A 17398-nucleotide genomic window follows, 5' to 3' on the forward strand; every position below is an offset into this window, starting at 1 on the left:
TATTTATATAACACACAATTCCTATCATGATAGGGCAACTATATGCTGCTCAAAGGAAAACCTAGGCTAGTTTTTCAAGCCAACCTCACCAGCCAAAAGGAACGACTCTTTAAAGACCTGCAAAACTATTATACCCGTTACATTTTTATTTCCTTATGGGTCTTGTAAATTTCTATCGATTTGATGAACATAGCAATAGATCTTTGACAGAAAAATTTACAGTATTTGGCGTATTATTCGAACTAACATAAATGAGAGTATTTTTCGCGGTTGGCCCATCGAAGTTATGACAGCCGAACAGGCGAGGCAGTAAGAGTGTGTGCATAAAATCAGATATCAAAAATTGTTTACAAATAATTTAATAGCCACAGCACACGCACGTCACGCATTCGTGTGCGCCGCAAAAACAGGACTCTCCCACACAAACACAAACACACACACACACGCACACATACACTCGCTTGCTGGCTGGACAATCCATAAATCGGCTTTGTTGACCGGTCCTGGACAATGCATTGGTATTGGTGCGAGAGATTTGTTGGTCCCGCCTGCTTCACCCTTCACCCTTCGCCCTGCACCCATCTCCCCATCTCCCCATCACCCACCCCTCGCCGTTAAGCTTATGCCACTGACTGCGGTCGAAGCGACAAAGGACCCTCTCACATTCTCACATGTGTGTGTGTGTTTGGCCATAAATAAAATGTTAGTCCGAAAACAGTGTAAGCATGGTCGTGGGGGTCCGAAGCAGGCCGGTCGGATGCGACTACACGACATTAGGCCGAATTAATGCGCGCTAGGACTTAAGTCGCAAATTTATTTCTATTCAACATACGAGACAAAACGACGAGCCGCAAAACAAGCGATGCCCCCCTCCGCCTTTGGCCCTTTGAGTGCACTCGAAAAAATGTTTGTTGCCGTCTGTATTGTAGTTAATGTAATTAAAACTGAAATTGCTTTAAAAATATACGATGAAATCATTTATCATAAAGCTCATGCGTTAATCAATCACAATGAACAGAATTTTTATATGAAAGCCATATTGTTGAAGACGAAACAAAATACCTTATCATCCTTGCGTTTTCGATACCCAAGCCTAGTATTATTCAAAAACCGTGAATACCATTTAGACAAACTAAAGTGTTGCTTAGTATCATAAGCTCAATTTCTGCCCTCGAAGACACCCAAACTTTTTCCAGTGCCTGCATGCACGTGTGTGTGTGTGTGCATGTGTGTGTGCGTTTGTGCCCCTGTGAGTGTGTTCTGTTCAACATTTCGGCATGACAGTAGAAATCCGGCGATAAATGTTACCAGGAAATGTGCGAGTGCCTACCAAACTGGTCACTCTCATGTGTGGTGGGTGGATGGTGTTCCCGGGGAGGGGGCTAAATGCTAACTGGTACAATTTAGGTGCTCCATGGAACTGTTCATTCGCCCGACGGACGATGGGCGATGTGGTATGGGAGATGGCAAATGGACGCTGGGAAATGGAAAACGGGCGATGGCCGGGGGGCCTCTCCGCACGCTTTGTGTTAATTTGTGGACAAATTTGTGCGCCGCAACGGATGTGAATGCTTCAGGGGCGGTCGGTTGGCAGAGGGGAAAGCCTGGAAAGACGGAGAGACCATTGTCTTCCTGCGTACATCTAATCCCATGGATCAGCAATCGATAATGAAGTTGCCGAAAAACACACGCGCCAGTGTCATAAGTTAGATGGAATGGAGCCGAGAGATCGGAAAGCGGCGAACAGCGGGTTGTAAATGGGAGGAAGTGGGTGGGGATGGGTGGAGATGGGTGGAGATGGGTGAGCATACCGATTTGTTTGCAGCAAATCCAGTTATCGATGGGGCTGTGGGAAAGCGGCTAACATCGCCCGGCCACTGTTTCAATTTATGTTAAGCACGAAGCTATGAACAGAACCGAGACTGATTACACCGAGAGAAAGCCGTACCTGAACTGGGCAATGAACCTGCTTTTCTCTTTGAAATACTTTTAAGCCATGCAAAGTCCAATTTACACATACTTACCTGGTGATAGTTTTTGTTAAGTTATCACGCATAAACCATTTTTCATTTTTAGTTTGTATGCACAGTCAACTCTAATTATATTAGTACATATTTGCATAACTTTCGTTTTTAAAACTTTGTCGCGGTGCTTTCTTTATAGCGTTCTTGTTTTGTTTAGATTCTTGCATTTGCTACCAATCCAGATGTTTTGGGGGAAAATCGGAAGGGAGGAGTGCTTAACGCCAAAATGTGAGGGGGATTTTCTTCGGGGTTAACACAGTCCATTATTTTCGTAAATAAGTAATACTTTGAAAAATTGACTTGACTTTATTACATTACACTTTAAAGCAACATCGTACATATTTCAAGCGCATTTGATTTGGTTTCATTTCACACAACAAACAGGAAGTCCAAGCTGAGAGGCACGCAGTCGATTTGTTGGCGAATACAAAGAATATTTAATATCCTTGTAATATCCTTATTCTTTACATTATTTTGCGCATGTTGATGCATTTAACAACGTTGGAATCAACGAAATCGCCAAAAACCCCTTCACTAATACAACACATAATGTAGCAGGTAATAGGTTGCCCGATACTTTTGGTCGTTGACTTTAATCCTCAGCCAAATTGACCGAACAAAAACTTCCATCTATGCCTGCTCTACTTTTTGTGTTTCTAGCACGGTCGAATTAGTGACTATAATCGAATATCGCGCATACGCAGCGTTGCCAGCGGACCAGCGGCAGCCGCTAATGCAGCAAAAATTATATTTCCGGCATAAAATATGCATATTTTACGGGCGCACAAGCACACCTTGGCATTGCCCAGGAGTTTAACCGAAAAAATTGCCAAAATTGCAAATGCTATCAGACTGCGAAGAGCCAAATGAGCCTTGCCAGTTGGCGGTGCAAAAAAGGAGCCCGTGCAGGTGCGCAAGAAAATTTGGGCAGAAGCGGCAGGGAAGTGGCAGAAAAGGGTGGCCGTCGAAAATTCTCGGCCAGCATCCACAATTTGTGCAGATGGCGGCTGCATCATGAAATGGCATAAAATTGACTGGGAAAACTATTAAACTGTCAATCGCCAGTGCCAGACCCGCTGATGCTCCATTCCACTCCGTTGCCGCTGTTCCCACTGCAGTGCACTATCCCATCCCTACTACCACCATTTCCTCAGTCACTAGACATATGGGCAGGCTTACGTTCGTCCCCGCCTTTCCTGTAAAATGGGTGAAGTACGGTACGCCAACCTGGCCGCAAGCATTTTCAACAGCACTGCGCACAAAGTGATGCAGTTCAAATATTGTTAAGTAGGAAACTTTCACTTAAAATATGTTTCTTTTTAGGTTTGGTTTAAGGTTTTTACAGAAGCCTACTGGTGCGAAACCTTTTTAGCAGAACTGAGATGCAGCTAAAAAAATAAGCTGAAATGGTTTGCTTTAGGAGGTCTATGTATAGCAAACCACATACGAGCTAACATCGATGTTTCACTGTCAAATCATTCGTAATATTGCCAAAAATTAAGCAGCTAACGCTATCCAGACGAAGTTGGCTGAGTGAAAAAGCGCTCAAACAAGTAAAGCCGTTGAGTTTAAACGAAAAATGGACCCTATATACCCGGGAAAATAAATTTAACAGGCAGAAAGAAAGAGAGAGAGAGAGAGAGAGAGAGAGAGAGAGAGAGAGAGAGGGAGAGAGAGGGAGAGTGATAGAGGGGGTGGGCTGGGAAAACTGATTGCACCACTTGGTCTGGGGATCCTTTGGACCCTCGAAATCCCTCTGCCCGATTCCGGAGCGTCACGTGCGCACTTTAACATCAGCATGATGGTATTTTGCCCATCGAAGCGCACAGATACTACATATATGCACATATAATAGGGGCTCCCATGGGGCGCTGTGCGAGTGCGAGTGCTCGACAGGCACTACATACAAACATCTATCACAGTCGGTTTAGAATCAATAAAATATAACTTTGCGTGCTGATTTCTGTAAGCGTCGGAGGCCACAAAAAGGCACAAACCTCTCAAGGTAACCAGACGCCGACCCGCCGACCCGCCCTCCACCCATCCATTCACCCAACCGTCGAATCAGCCCAGCCATCGACCAATATGGTAAGCTCAGCACTGAACGCCCAGCGCCCACCCCCACCCCCCTCGATTGCCACCCATTCGTTGGGCCAAATGTATTCATAAACATGGCCAGACAACATCGTAGCCAACAAGCGAGTGACAGAAGCACGTGCATCTGTCTGTCTGTCTGTCTGTCTGTCTGTCTCTGGCTGCCGACACCCAGCACCCAGCACCCAGCACACGGAGCAAAATAGCGCTGGAGCTCGGATCTGTTTTTCACTCCTAGAATCAGGAAAAAGGAAGCGTTTCCGCACCTAGACGGTAAGAGGCACCATGGAAAGACACACTACTTATTAATTTCCCAAATCGGACTTGGTCGACAATGGTCGACATCTCAGCTTTCATTAGATAAAAGAAGGTAAGTAACCCAGTTCTGAGTTCTCATTTCCAGTCTTTTTTTGCCTCAGTGTACGGCACGTATGTGGCTTGGTCGCACTCTGAGGGGTGCGCGGGTAGGCGTTTTGGGCCTGTTTAGGGATTTCCGCTCGAATGCGAATTTGATATGCGCAATAAAATATTAAAAAACCTAAAACACACAACAACACGCGAGGAATCGACAAAATTGTTTTTAAAGCGCGTAATTCAGCTGACAAGGATTCGGGACTCGGGACTCGGGACCCGGGACTGAGGACTCAACCCCGGATTCAGAATTCCAGTCAGTCGGCCACTCGTGCACATATGCAAATGGTTGTTTGTTCGAGTGTTGTGGTAAAAGCCAAATGAAACACCAAAACAGAAAGCATTTGCCAACGCTTTTCGCTCATTCCGAACGCGTTACGAATGGAAAATGAACACTTTAAACGGGATTCAATGACATGGCAGCCACCGCGCTCCCTGCTCTCTGCTCCACACTTCATACTCCATCCTGCATCCAACTGAATATATATCCGTGTATACACATATGCCCATCTATATAGATTCATAAGGGAGCCCGCTTGTGTGCGCGTTTGGCGTCTTGAATTGCCAACGGATATGGGCTGTCGCTTAAATGACAGTGAGTCTAAACAGATTTTGAGTTGCCCGCAGAAAGTTTTGGCGCTGCTATTCGGGCCATCAAAGCGAGGAAAGATTGCCATCGATTGCCTTGATTCCTGTGAATTTTCCAAACGAGAAAATCAGGTTGCTTGCCAGTCACAAGACTATGTGTACTCCAAGCAAGAGAGAACGCTATAGTCGAGTTCCTCTACTATTAGTACGAGGAGGAAACTTCAACATCGCTTTGGCATAGGTATGGGAATTAGCAAGACAAATAATAAAATGAAAAAAGTATGAAAACATTTTTCAAGAGTGTTTGCGCGTCAGTTTTGGGTGCTTTGTAAGCGTTAGAGTGTTCGTGACCGTTCCCTGTAACAAACTTGGGCTGCGTCCGCGTTCTTAAATCTGCTTGCCTAATTGTAAAGTTGTAGCCTTTACAGTTTCCGAGATCTCGACGCCATGCGGACAGACATTCGTACGGACGGACAGACGGACAGGCGGAAGGACGAACGAGGCCTGATCAATCCTTTATATCCGTGGGTCGTAGAGTGCTGGGTTCGTTGAAAATTGTGTGGAGACTCAGCGTGCATTAAAAATGCATTTAAATTTGTTTGAAAGTTAAAAAGAAATTATTTTAAATATACTCGTTTTTACAGCAGACATGAAACCTCATTTCATTTAACTGCCTTATTCCAAATACTTTGCCGATACCATTGATCAATTGTATATACTTGAATATTTAAATAGTTTATTACCGGCTAAAACTAAATTGTTTTAAGTGATTAATATGTTTTATTAAGGTTAAACGCCAAAATAAATATAATATAGTCATATCTTAGCTTTTACCAGTGATTTATTTAAACGATAATTTGTGGTTGTTTTGCCAAATGATTCTGACATTGTAATTCATACATAGTCACTGCGAACGTAGTTCACATAGTGACGAAGCACACCGGGAGCAATAACTTTAAAAAGACACATTTTGTATTTTACGTATTTTGACGAAGCGAACTTTACGAAATTGTACCTCATAAATAGGCATTTTCCTTTGATGAATTGCGAGGGGACTGAATTAAACCGCAGTTATCAAATCGAGCGTATATCTGCAGTTTACAACCCAATTAAAAGCCAAATAAGTCTGAGAGTTAGAACAAATTAATGGCTGAGCAAACACTCGAGGACTGGAGCCACTTGAAATGTTTGGGGTCAGAGTTGACCTAGCATTAAGTTTCACTTCACTTCATTTCACTTTATTGGGAGTAAGTTGGGTTGGCAACCCCTTCCAGAAACCCACAGGCTGTCCGGGAGTAATAAAAATGATTTAAATCAAATCAGGGGCAACAATAAAAATAACAAACGGCAAACGGACTGTGAAATGCGGTGGCAAACTTGGCCCAAAAGTTGCGGGAAAATTGGTATGAAAATGGGGAAATCTGCAAAATGCGAATGCAAATCAGTCTGGTGGGCGCAGGGCGGGCGGGCGGGCGGTTGGTTGGGCGTGGCACATTATAGCTGGCATAATTGTCATTCAAGTTTGTTTTAAATGCACCACTTGGCAACACTTTTTGACGAGTGCAAATTGATTTTTGTTGATGCTGGCTCCGGTTTCCCCTCGATCCTCGCACCCACTTTCCCTTCGCTTTCTCCAGCACTTCAATCTTGTCCCATTCCCCAATTTTCCTCCATTGATTTGCGCTCCTCTTCGATTGCAGCGAGCTGCTTCTGATGATGATGTCATTTCAATGCTCAGCTGAAAAAGTTTGCGCAAATTGCGGTGCAAATTTGCAACTTTCGCATAAAGTTTGACTCAAATTACCTAAGCGATGGGCGTTTTGGGCGGAGCGCGGAGAAAGAGGCGTGGTCGTGGCAATAGTTGAAGCTATTGAAAAGTGAAAAGCGCAAAGTAGTTTGGCCAAAAGTTGTCGGATTGTGTGACAAATGTGAAGACAAAAATTTAGAAACACTAAAACAAATATTGTTAAAATGGAATTTTTGTCACTTCCTATTGAATAGATAGAATAGATTCCTAAATGAATAGATGCAAACTACCCAAAACACACCCAAAAGCATTAATGGCGTTTTTAAAAGCAGAGATAGCAGTCAATTTAAAGTGTGTGGTCGAAAAATCTTTTAAGTTGCTTAAAATAAATGGAATAAATGTAGGGATAATACAAATTAAGTTTATTATTTTGGGTATTGTTCACAAAGTTTGAAATTAATAATTATAAAAATGAAAAGAATTACGACTCTCGCATCGACTGACTTCCTTAAAAATTCTGCAGCGACTCTAATACTTCAGAGACACCATGGGAGAGAGAGACTGTTGGCAATGCTGCATGATAAGGTAACTTACTCCAATCCCACATAAATGTGATACATACGGCGGAAGGAAACAACTGATTGTATTGACCGGTCAGTTAAGTTGTACTACTTTGGCCTATAATTAATATTTGTGTCTTATAAGTAATTAAAACAATTTTGTAAAGCTCACCAAACACAAAATTATTTTCTCGTAAAACAGTGGTTCTTAGGGCTATGCATATAATTAAATCCAGATATATAGTATACATATATAGATATAAATAGTTTTATTAAATTTACAGTACCCAAATATTGCCCGAATTCCGCTCTTCGACAAACATTACTCACGGCTGCCCGAGTAGATGTAAATCTGTCCGTGAGTCGGATTCCAAGAAACCCGACATCATGCATATGCTAATACGTGACGCGCGTTGGCATATAAAATTATGCCCGGCAATAAAGCCCAGAACGAGCTGAGAATCTGGGAGGACGCAGGGCCGCAAGGCCGCAGATCCACCCCTTTTCTTTTCCAAAATCTCCAATACAACAAGAACAGCAAGAAAGAAAATAAAAACAGAAGACGAAGTTCAACATCACAAAAAATCAGAACAATTTTGGGCCGTGCCCGCTCTTTATTTATTTTCGCTGGGCGCCCTTAGCTGCTGAGATGGCTAATGTCGTTGTTGTGGGCAAAATTCAATTTACTCCATAGCACACACACACACACACACACGAGATGGGCACAACCACCCACACAGTTGCAGGGACAAGAACAAAAACAAGAACAAGAAGGAGGGAAAACGGGGGTCATGGTTTCAGCCTGTGAAGCGTATCGAGCTGCGTGTGTTGGCAGCTCTGTGAAGCATATAATCGACAAAACACACAGAAACACCCTAGGCCGCCTCACACATACCGCCACACATATTGCGTATACGCTGGCCATATTGCGTATACGCAACCAACACAATAGCTCCGCCAGCCATCCAATGCCAAACCGCTTAAAGCCAACGAAAATTGCCAGCGACAACATCATAAACTCAATATTCAATCCATTTGACTTTTTGCTTTTTCTGCACAGTCCCCAACACCAAGTAGAATCCACTCGCATCTACGAGTATGCTAAGTCCCCAAACCACTGTTGTTGATTTACCGACATTGATTGTGTGTGTTGTGAGTCCAACAGATTGATATATGCCTCCGATTGTGTGTGTAATGCGATGGTAACGCACTCGATATAGACATCGGTTGGGATTGACCAGAGACCAAAAACCAGAGACCAGAGACCAGAGGCGATTGTCGATTGTCGATGGATCGACAAAGCCAGGATGAGTGCATTCGGTGGCCAAATGGCAGACTCGGTGGCCGCCTGAATGACCGACTGACTGAGTGACTGGGTGACTGACTAACTGACTGACTGACTGACTGACTGACTGACTGACTAACTGACTGACTGACTGACTGACTGACTGACTGACTGACTGACTGGCTGACAATGCCTCAGTGCATCGCATTTTATGCAAATGGCAGACGACAATCAATTTTTAGTTTTGGCCGTTTGCCGTTTGGCTTTCAGAAATTCGCATTTGACATTTGCATTGGCCATCGGGCATTCCTAATAAGCTCGAAATGCATTTCCATCTACTGCGGCGAGAATGATATCAATGCCTTCCAGCCCATATACTCGTATATCCACATCCAATATTGTGAAGTGGAACTGCGGGTGTGTGTGCTCCGCTGTTATGATTTTCGCTTAATAGCCTGTTTTTTTATTTTGGTGACGTGCCGCCCGAAAAGTTTCCCCTGCAACTGACAGCTTTCTGAATTACACAACTGTCCATCAGGCTGGGAACAGCGGAATTCCAATACTCTAGATACTGTAGATGTGGCTGTAGATAGGCCAACAGCATTATCAGCTAAGTAGGGGAAGCACTTAAAGATATCTGCTTAATGATTGTTGGCCAAGGGCAGTGTGATAAAAGCAAACCGTTAGTTAAGAAAATCGTAAACTAATTACTTTTTGTCCGAAAGATGTTGTAGCCGTTACCTCTAATCAAACTTATGTATGACAATTCATTTCCTTTAAAAATTTAAAATACTTATACTTTTTTTTCAGCATTTTAAATAAATTTCAATAATAAAAGCAAATAATAATAGGAATGTGCATGTTTTTCTTCCTCTATAGTTACTAGAACTTCCAAATTAAATGAAGCAACGAGTTTACTGAAAAATTGAAAGAATATTAAAGTTTTTTTGCCCTTTTGTATATATAAACATAAATTAGGATTTGTACGGTTTGTTAAACATGCCTGAACCGCAAGGGTATACAATTTTAGAAAATACTTCGGCTGCCAGTTAAGCACATACATAGATTTAAAACAATTATTTTTGCAGTATGGGCGACTGTGAAGCTGAGCGGGCACTCCCAAGTTCGTGACTGGTACACGGCGTTTTGAAGGCTTGTGGTCCCTTTGACTCCAGTTCCAGAATTTTCACCAACTGAACTTAATTTTCCTTGCTTTTATTTGTGTTAGTTCCCCTGGCCTGAATCTGTCGCTGGTATTTTTTTCTCGGCGATTCAGGCAACGCGAAAAACTTACTGACTAAATGACTGACTGAGTGGCTTTTAGTGCCCTGGGACATTAGCACATGTGTCCTGGTTGCTCCTTTCTATGGTATCCCAATCCTGCCAAGATTCTCAATGTCTGTCAACTGCTGTTGAGTGACTGCTCAAATCTGACTGGCGTTGTCCTTTCGTTCTCTTTAAAAAGTCTCATTGCAAGACTGTTTGGCATTGATTTGTGTGCTGCGTGTTTGTGGGAAATGTGTGGTGTGTTCGGCGGCCCATTTCGCTTGATTGCCCATTTCGGGCACTGCCAAACGTTTTCATAGGCATTAAAAAACACAGACTCTCGCTGAAATGCGCGGAATGACTCCTTATCCAAGTCAACATCGAACGGGGCAAACAGGCGAACTGCCACGCCTACCCAAACACGAACAAGTGCGGACAACGAACTAGGACAGAATATGGTGGCGATCTTCATGAACAACAAAACGGTTTAAAAACGAAATTGATTATTTTAAAAGAAAACAGTTAAGTCCAATGTAATCCTTCCGTTTTATATTTGTTTTTACTTTATTTAGTTGGACAAACTGCATGGTTGGTTGGAACAGACAAATGTTGTTAGAAAGCCAGTAAAATAACTATATCCTATTTGCTACCAGAACTAAAGCTCTGTCATACAGCTGATATAAAGAGTAGCTCAGCTCCCGCGGGATGCCCAATTTTCCGACCTATACTATTGCACGTATGCATGCCTTCATCACAGTCGGTTGAGAAGTCATCACCATTGCCATTTCACCATAGGGCATCATTGCGATCCAAGTCATAATCATCATCGTTGTCGTCGAAGTCGAGCATAAAACGCGGTGGCAGAAAGTTTGCCAAGTCTTCGACAGATTTCAGCGCCTCCCACTTTTCCGCTTTTCCGACTTTCCACCCCCTCTAGTGATTTTCGAACTTCATGCCCCTGCTAATAAAAACATTAACGTTGCCCCACATGTGATGAAAGTGCGCGAAGCTGGGGTGCGAACTTTAGTCATAAATAAATATTTTCTTGGCTAACATTTTGAGCAGATTTGGGGACGCCTTTAAGGCTAAGACTTTTGGCCAAGGCACTACGCGTGCCAATTTGTTAATAGACGAAAGTTGCTTGGTTGTAATTTGAAACTGTTTACATTCCCCCTTTTGTGAGTCCAAGCCCAGTGGACCACTGGTTTGTGTAACTTTTGGAACGTTTACAAGATAACAAAGCAAAAGTTTTCTGCAGAAGCGACTCCTACACTGAAAAATCAGTGAATTGTATACATAAGCAAATGGCAGCGTAATTTGCGAAAATAAAGCATTAAGGCAAGGTAGAATATACGAATTCCCATTTTTTCGTGCGCCAAAAGTGATACATGAAGCTAACATATATTGTAAAACAATCGAGAACATTTGGTTTCACATGAATAAATTGTGAATTAAAATTAAATTATTTTATTGAGCACCACTAATTTTTAAAAACTTAAATAACCACTAAAGAAGGTACCTTTTAAGATATTTTTGGCTTCATAAAGAAATACATTCTCCACACCCCGTTTTCTTTCTCTGCTTTAAATTTCTCCACTTTAAGCTGGCATATTGAAAGATTGACTAACTGAGTGGGTCATGGGCTAACTGCTTGATTGGCTGATTGACTTGCCAACGAGGCGCGTCCTGCGGCTGGTGACCCACTTAATTGTTGGCCACTCGGAAGACTATTGGCCCATCCACACATTGCGAGATTGCCAAGCGAACTACTCGAAGTTCACGTCCCGCCAAGTGCGATAACGGATAACCAAGAGGGCTTGAAGGAAGACAGCGAAGGGTCAAAGGGGCAAAGGGGCAAAGGGGGAAAGGGGGAAAGATACTTTGGCCAAGTCTGTTGTTTCACTGGATACAATACACAATCTGGTCGAGTTGCGTAGCTGTTGATTTTAGACTTGGGTCAATGTTATGCGAAGCATCAAGTTTTCCAGCGGGCCGTATTCATCGATTGGTTCAGCACGCTCCTTGGAAAAGTCAAAGAGTGCTAGCTGTAATTAAAAACACATTCCGTCAAGAAATCAATGGAAAAACTTATTCTTGTAAGTCGTTTCTCGGACGAGTACTTTGGCCCTCTGTAAACGAAAACTTTCATAAAAGAAAATCTTTATCATTTATGGTGGTCAACATTTTATAGCGACTTTTCAGTATACATTTCAGTTATTTATTGTTAAAAAAATTGTTATTTCTCATTGCTCTAAGACTAAAACATTGTATCTTGCTTATTCTGTATAAAGTCTCTTCTGTACAATATTGGTAAAATATTCTACTTACAGCAACCGCAAATACAAAAGATTATATGATTTATTGTATATATGGAGCAGTTTGTGAGTCATCAAGACTTTAAAAAACATTACATTGCAATCAGTGAATTGTAAAGAGTCATCTGATACGCCATCATCCCTATACGCCCTATTCATTTAAATGTGGCTTTAAAGCAATATTCTAGAGAAGTAAAATAAGAGATTCGCGAAGGTTAATAATATGAATAGGGCGTAGCTACCCATGATTCGTTTTGAATCAATTTAATTAACTTCATGAGCCCCAAGACATAGGCCCAATCCACTCAATTTGCTGCCAAAGGGGCCTTTGCTTTTCTGCTTCATCTGTAAGAATTTTTGCTGGCTAAGTCACTGAAATCTCGAGCGCTTATCGATGCAGCTAACTTGTTTAGCCAACTTAAAATGTACCCAAGAAATTAAGGGTCCTCGGGCAAATTGTATCTGCATAAGTGCAGGCACCATCCAATCCTGGAAATGCGGAAAACTCGGAAAGGAGAGAGGCAGGCATGGCATGTTGCATGCCTCAGTGAGCAATAAGTTCGACAAACTCATTTCATTAAGCTCGGCGCTGCACAAAAAAGTACGGGGAAAGGACGAGCTAATGCGCTCCTCAAACCCCCATTTTCCGGCAGCTTTCCCCACTTTTCCGACTGCCTTGCCGTCGTCGTCCTCGTCGTCGTCGTCGTCGTCGATGTCTCATCATTTATTGGCAAGCGCTTTTCAACGGATTGGCATCGCTTCGCATGCATCCCTTTAAGTTGATAGCAGGGAAGGAGGAGGTAGCAGGGATTGGTATCGGGATCGGAGGATCCTTAAAACCAGGGGCAACCCGTCTGTTGCTATTTATTGCCAGCTCGCAGCGCCGCACTCCAAAGCCATCAATTTTTTATTAGATTATATAAAATTTACCAACGATTTATCTATGCCCAGCGCCGCTAGCGTGTCACCATCTAACCCAATCAGTTTCCCACTCCGTTTTTCGCTTTTCCCTCCCGAACACGTTTTCCATTTCCCTGCCCCCTTTTGAGGTCCCCTGCCGCCGACTGCTCATCCGATTGCAGCAATCGGAAGTCTGACGACAACGACAACAGGATGTACTGGTTGCATTTAATGCAGCTAATTTAATGAACAAATGGTAGCCAAGGGAAGGCAGGAAACTGGTTATCGCATATCGTAATAATCATATTATAGTTATCGATATGTGTCGTCCAACTTCATGAGTAGCATTCAATGTCAGATTTCTTACTAATTAATTTTAAACACATGCGTGTATTATCAGTAAATTAATAACATTCCCTAATAGTTAACAATATATTCCAGTTCTCGTTTATACATATGTTGCCTGTGGATCGTTTAAAGAATTTGAATCCGGTTTTTAAAATTCGACCTAGAAATAACATTATGGTGATTTCTCTGCTAATCTATCAAAAATCCGTTATAAGCGGTGTCAACCTCCTATTGGATTCTTTTATGTTTGCGTTGGGGAGTTTTTCTACAGATTTCTACGACTGTATTATTTTTCTAATATCATCTGCTATATTGTTGGGATCTTCTACATACTCAACAGCCCAATAATGGTGTTTCGTCTGTTTTTGTGGTGTTCACCTTTTGATAAAGCTCTACTCACAATTTGGTCCGTCATGAAAAAAAGCGACAATGTCAGAATCTTTGATCCAACGGACAATCGGTCTAGGACCAGTAATCCCATAATCAGGTACACAAGAGCTGAAACTTTTAATTTAAGTGCAGCTGATTATAGTGTAAGATCAAGATAGGTACAAAATTAACCTTCCTCAAGTGCCTCGAAATACGCGTATAATCTCAGATATGGATACCTAAGATCTGTAAATAGCCAGCTCAAAGTTACTTTGTTATTACCGCGAACACCCATGGTGCCCTTAAGTACCACTAAGTATCGGAAGTATCGGAACTAGAATTATTCCATAAAAGTATCGTATTATACGAAATTAATGTTAATCAACATTTTTAAGTAGAGATTGTGCTTGTAAAATACTTTCCATTGCCGTAAATTAATTACAGAATTACAGACTTGAAAACGATTTGTTTCAGTTCTCCATGGATACATACATACATATATTGATTGCAATTTTCGTTCCTCATTTGCATTTGGATCGAACACCATTTGCGATTGGGGCAAACACCGTCTGTTGCAATGAGAAACCTCGTAAGCTTACCTTGATGTGCTCTTGTAATGCCGCCCACTGCCACGCCTACCACCACTGATACAGATACTTCGAGTTGTCTTGCTGCAAATACATTAAAATTCAGTTGAAACTGCAATTGCTGGCAGGGCCACACCCTATTTCCCCATTTTCCCACTTTTCCCACTTTTCCACGCCCACCTGTCAGTCTACCCGTCAGTTATTCATTCTCACTTTTTTGCCCTGGCTGGCAGGCATTCATCAGCGTTATCCTGTCTCCTTATCCTGACGCTCTACATGCAATATCTGCACTTTGTATTTCTTTGCTACTTTCGCACTGGAATTAACATTAGTTAAACAAAATGAAATACGGCTGGGAAATTGATTTGCTCTTGTTTTCTGCATTCTTACAGGTTAACTGACAATCACCTGTGAACCGGAGAGTACGTAGGTAAGTCCTTGCAAGGGATTAAAATAATTGTGCACTAAATTTGGAATATTTTTACTAATAGTAAGTAAGTGGCAATCAAACAACTATGCTCTCAAAGTATGCATAGAACTTATCGAAAAACAAAAGTGAATTCTATAGAACAAATTTTATTTTATTTTTGTAAGCTATAATTTTTGGTACACACAAAAGCTATAGACTTGTTTTTATACATTTATACCTTTAGTTATATAATAATCGACTAAACATGCCGTTGTGAAAAGTTTGCCTAGTTTTGTAATTTAATACCTTTGCATTTTTATTATATCTTATGACTTAAGGGTATGTAAACTTTGCTTGGCTTTTATTCCTTTCTTGTCACCTTTTAGTAAGGGTATTTATAGCGCTAGAGAGACTTTGGAGTTAAGCGCGACTGTGGGCGTTGTAAAGCTTAAACAACAACTTAGACAAAAACAGATGAAAATACGGAGATGGCCAAATGGACTCCTAGCTTGACGTCTTGCTTTAGAACATGACATTTTTAAATATTTTACAAATTTAACTGCTTGTGAAGGAGGCCCACAATTTTGCTTGATAATTTTGTGGTAGCTGCGCGTTATGTAATTGTACACCGCATCGCCCCCAAAATCTGAGAGAAAGGACATTAGTCCTGTCGCTGGTTTCCCGCTGACTGGTCTCCTGCGATCCACTTCCTGGAATCCTTCGCCGTTCGAGATTGACTTTGACTCTGGCTTACTGCCGCTGTCGTTAACTGCGCCAAACGGGCGAAAAGAAATTGCCACTAAATGGTTTTGAAATCGAATACGTTAGCCCTGGCCCTGCGTACTGAGTGGAAGGTGGAAGCCACCCAGTGACTTGCCATTGGCCTCGGTGCGCTGCGGTTGCTTTTAATATCCTTAATGTCCTTGTATCTGCGAGACTGTATGTTCCCACCGCCGTCACCATCGTCATCATCGTCTTCTGGCTTTCCCCGGAGCTGTTCAGCGAAGCATCCTGCAGTGTTTATCCCTTTTAATCAGAAATTGATGCGCTGCTTTTTCACAGCCATCGATGACGGGATAGCGAGTTGCGGATAGCGATAGGGATACGGATACGGATACAGATAAAGATAAGATACCCCGTCAGATACAATAGACAATGGACTGGGGATTCGTGTCCTTTTTACAATTTTCGTTGTCATCGCATTGACACATTGCCCGCAACTAATTCCTAATTACAATTTTAATTAAATATTTATTTTAATTAAAAAGCCAACTTCAAAAACACATCTTATCCCCATCTGTTGCTTGGCAGTGGCCTTTGTACTGAGCGAAACCGGCTTGTCCTTTAGTCATTTTCAGTCAAATTGCTTAATGTTTTTATAATGGCTTCGTTTTGTAATTGATATTATATGTGGGTTTTACAATTACCAAGTTGTGTCTCACCGTGTGGAAGAAGGTTTAACAAACCACTTACACTTATTACATTCAGCTTTACACCTCTCCCGGAAAATCTTTAAATTTGCCATATGTATTTGGTCTCTTATGTTTTCCATTTTCCCACCGTGTAGCGCCGCGAGTGGAGCACCAATAGTGGTTACTCCGAGCCTCCGGGTCGCCGAACAGCCCGAGCCCCGCTCCACGCCCCGGTTCATTAAATTTCATGAATCGCCCGCAGCGCTTAGCCATATCCTGTGCATGTTGCTGATGGCTTTGCCCACAAAACGTCGTGGGGAATACGGTGCGGAGAGGGGCTGCGGGTATATCATCTGCCATTGTTGTCTGCTCAAACATAACTCTCCTCGGTCAGGACACGGCCAGGACCCGCCCGTATACGTATCTTGATTATCCTAAAACGCCCGAACCGGACCGCCCAAACCACCCAGGCGGGGAATACCTAGCTAGCCACCCTCCATACTGTTGTTTCAGCGAAAGCCACAAAAACTGTTGGCTCTTTTATTTATTTCCTATTGATTTCCACTGTCCCAGGACGCAATTTGTTTGCAATAAACTTCATAACAATAATTCATGTCCGCACAAATAAATAATTCATGGTGGCCCTTCCGAAAAGCAAAAACCACATCCACCAAGATTTGCACGAGCTTGATAGATAATTCCTTGGCCACCTTCTACTCGTTTCCCTAATCGCGGGTGTGGGTTCTTTCCTTTCCTATAGTACACCTGAGTTAATAAATCCAGCATAGTAATGATAATAAAAAGGCGGCGTTAAATTAAAAGGTGTTTCAGCGTATCCAAGCATATAAGCGAGTTCTGATTTAATGCGTTCGATCACAAGTTGCTATAAACTTGGCATGCGAACAGGGCACATGAATGATTCAGTAGGTTGCTTGGTAAAAGTGAATAACAGTGTTACGACTTGGAGTGGATTCAGCTAAAATAATAGCCACGGTGGGTATCTGGTCCTATCTGCCCTCTTATCACAAAACCTCCTAATAATGTCAGTGATTCGGATGTATATTCAGAACATTTCCACATATA

The 17398-nt window shown here is 42.2% G+C and overlaps 1 protein-coding gene across 6 annotated transcripts in view; it reads left to right on the forward strand.

The window, feature by feature from the left end:
* The window catches only part of LOC6526233 (chaoptin), a 190533-nt gene that overhangs the window by 64276 nt on the left and 108859 nt on the right, over window positions 1-17398 (forward strand). For all 6 annotated transcript variants that reach the window (XM_002102006.3, XM_015191226.2, XM_039377680.1 and 3 more), the window contains one exon: window positions 14887-14924. The gene's annotated coding sequence lies outside the window, so the exon portion shown is untranslated. The remainder of the gene's footprint in view (window positions 1-14886; window positions 14925-17398) is intronic.

The sequence above is a fragment of the Drosophila yakuba genome, chromosome X (assembly GCF_016746365.2).
Source record: "Drosophila yakuba strain Tai18E2 chromosome X, Prin_Dyak_Tai18E2_2.1, whole genome shotgun sequence".
Taxonomy (NCBI): Eukaryota; Metazoa; Arthropoda; class Insecta; order Diptera; family Drosophilidae; genus Drosophila; species Drosophila yakuba.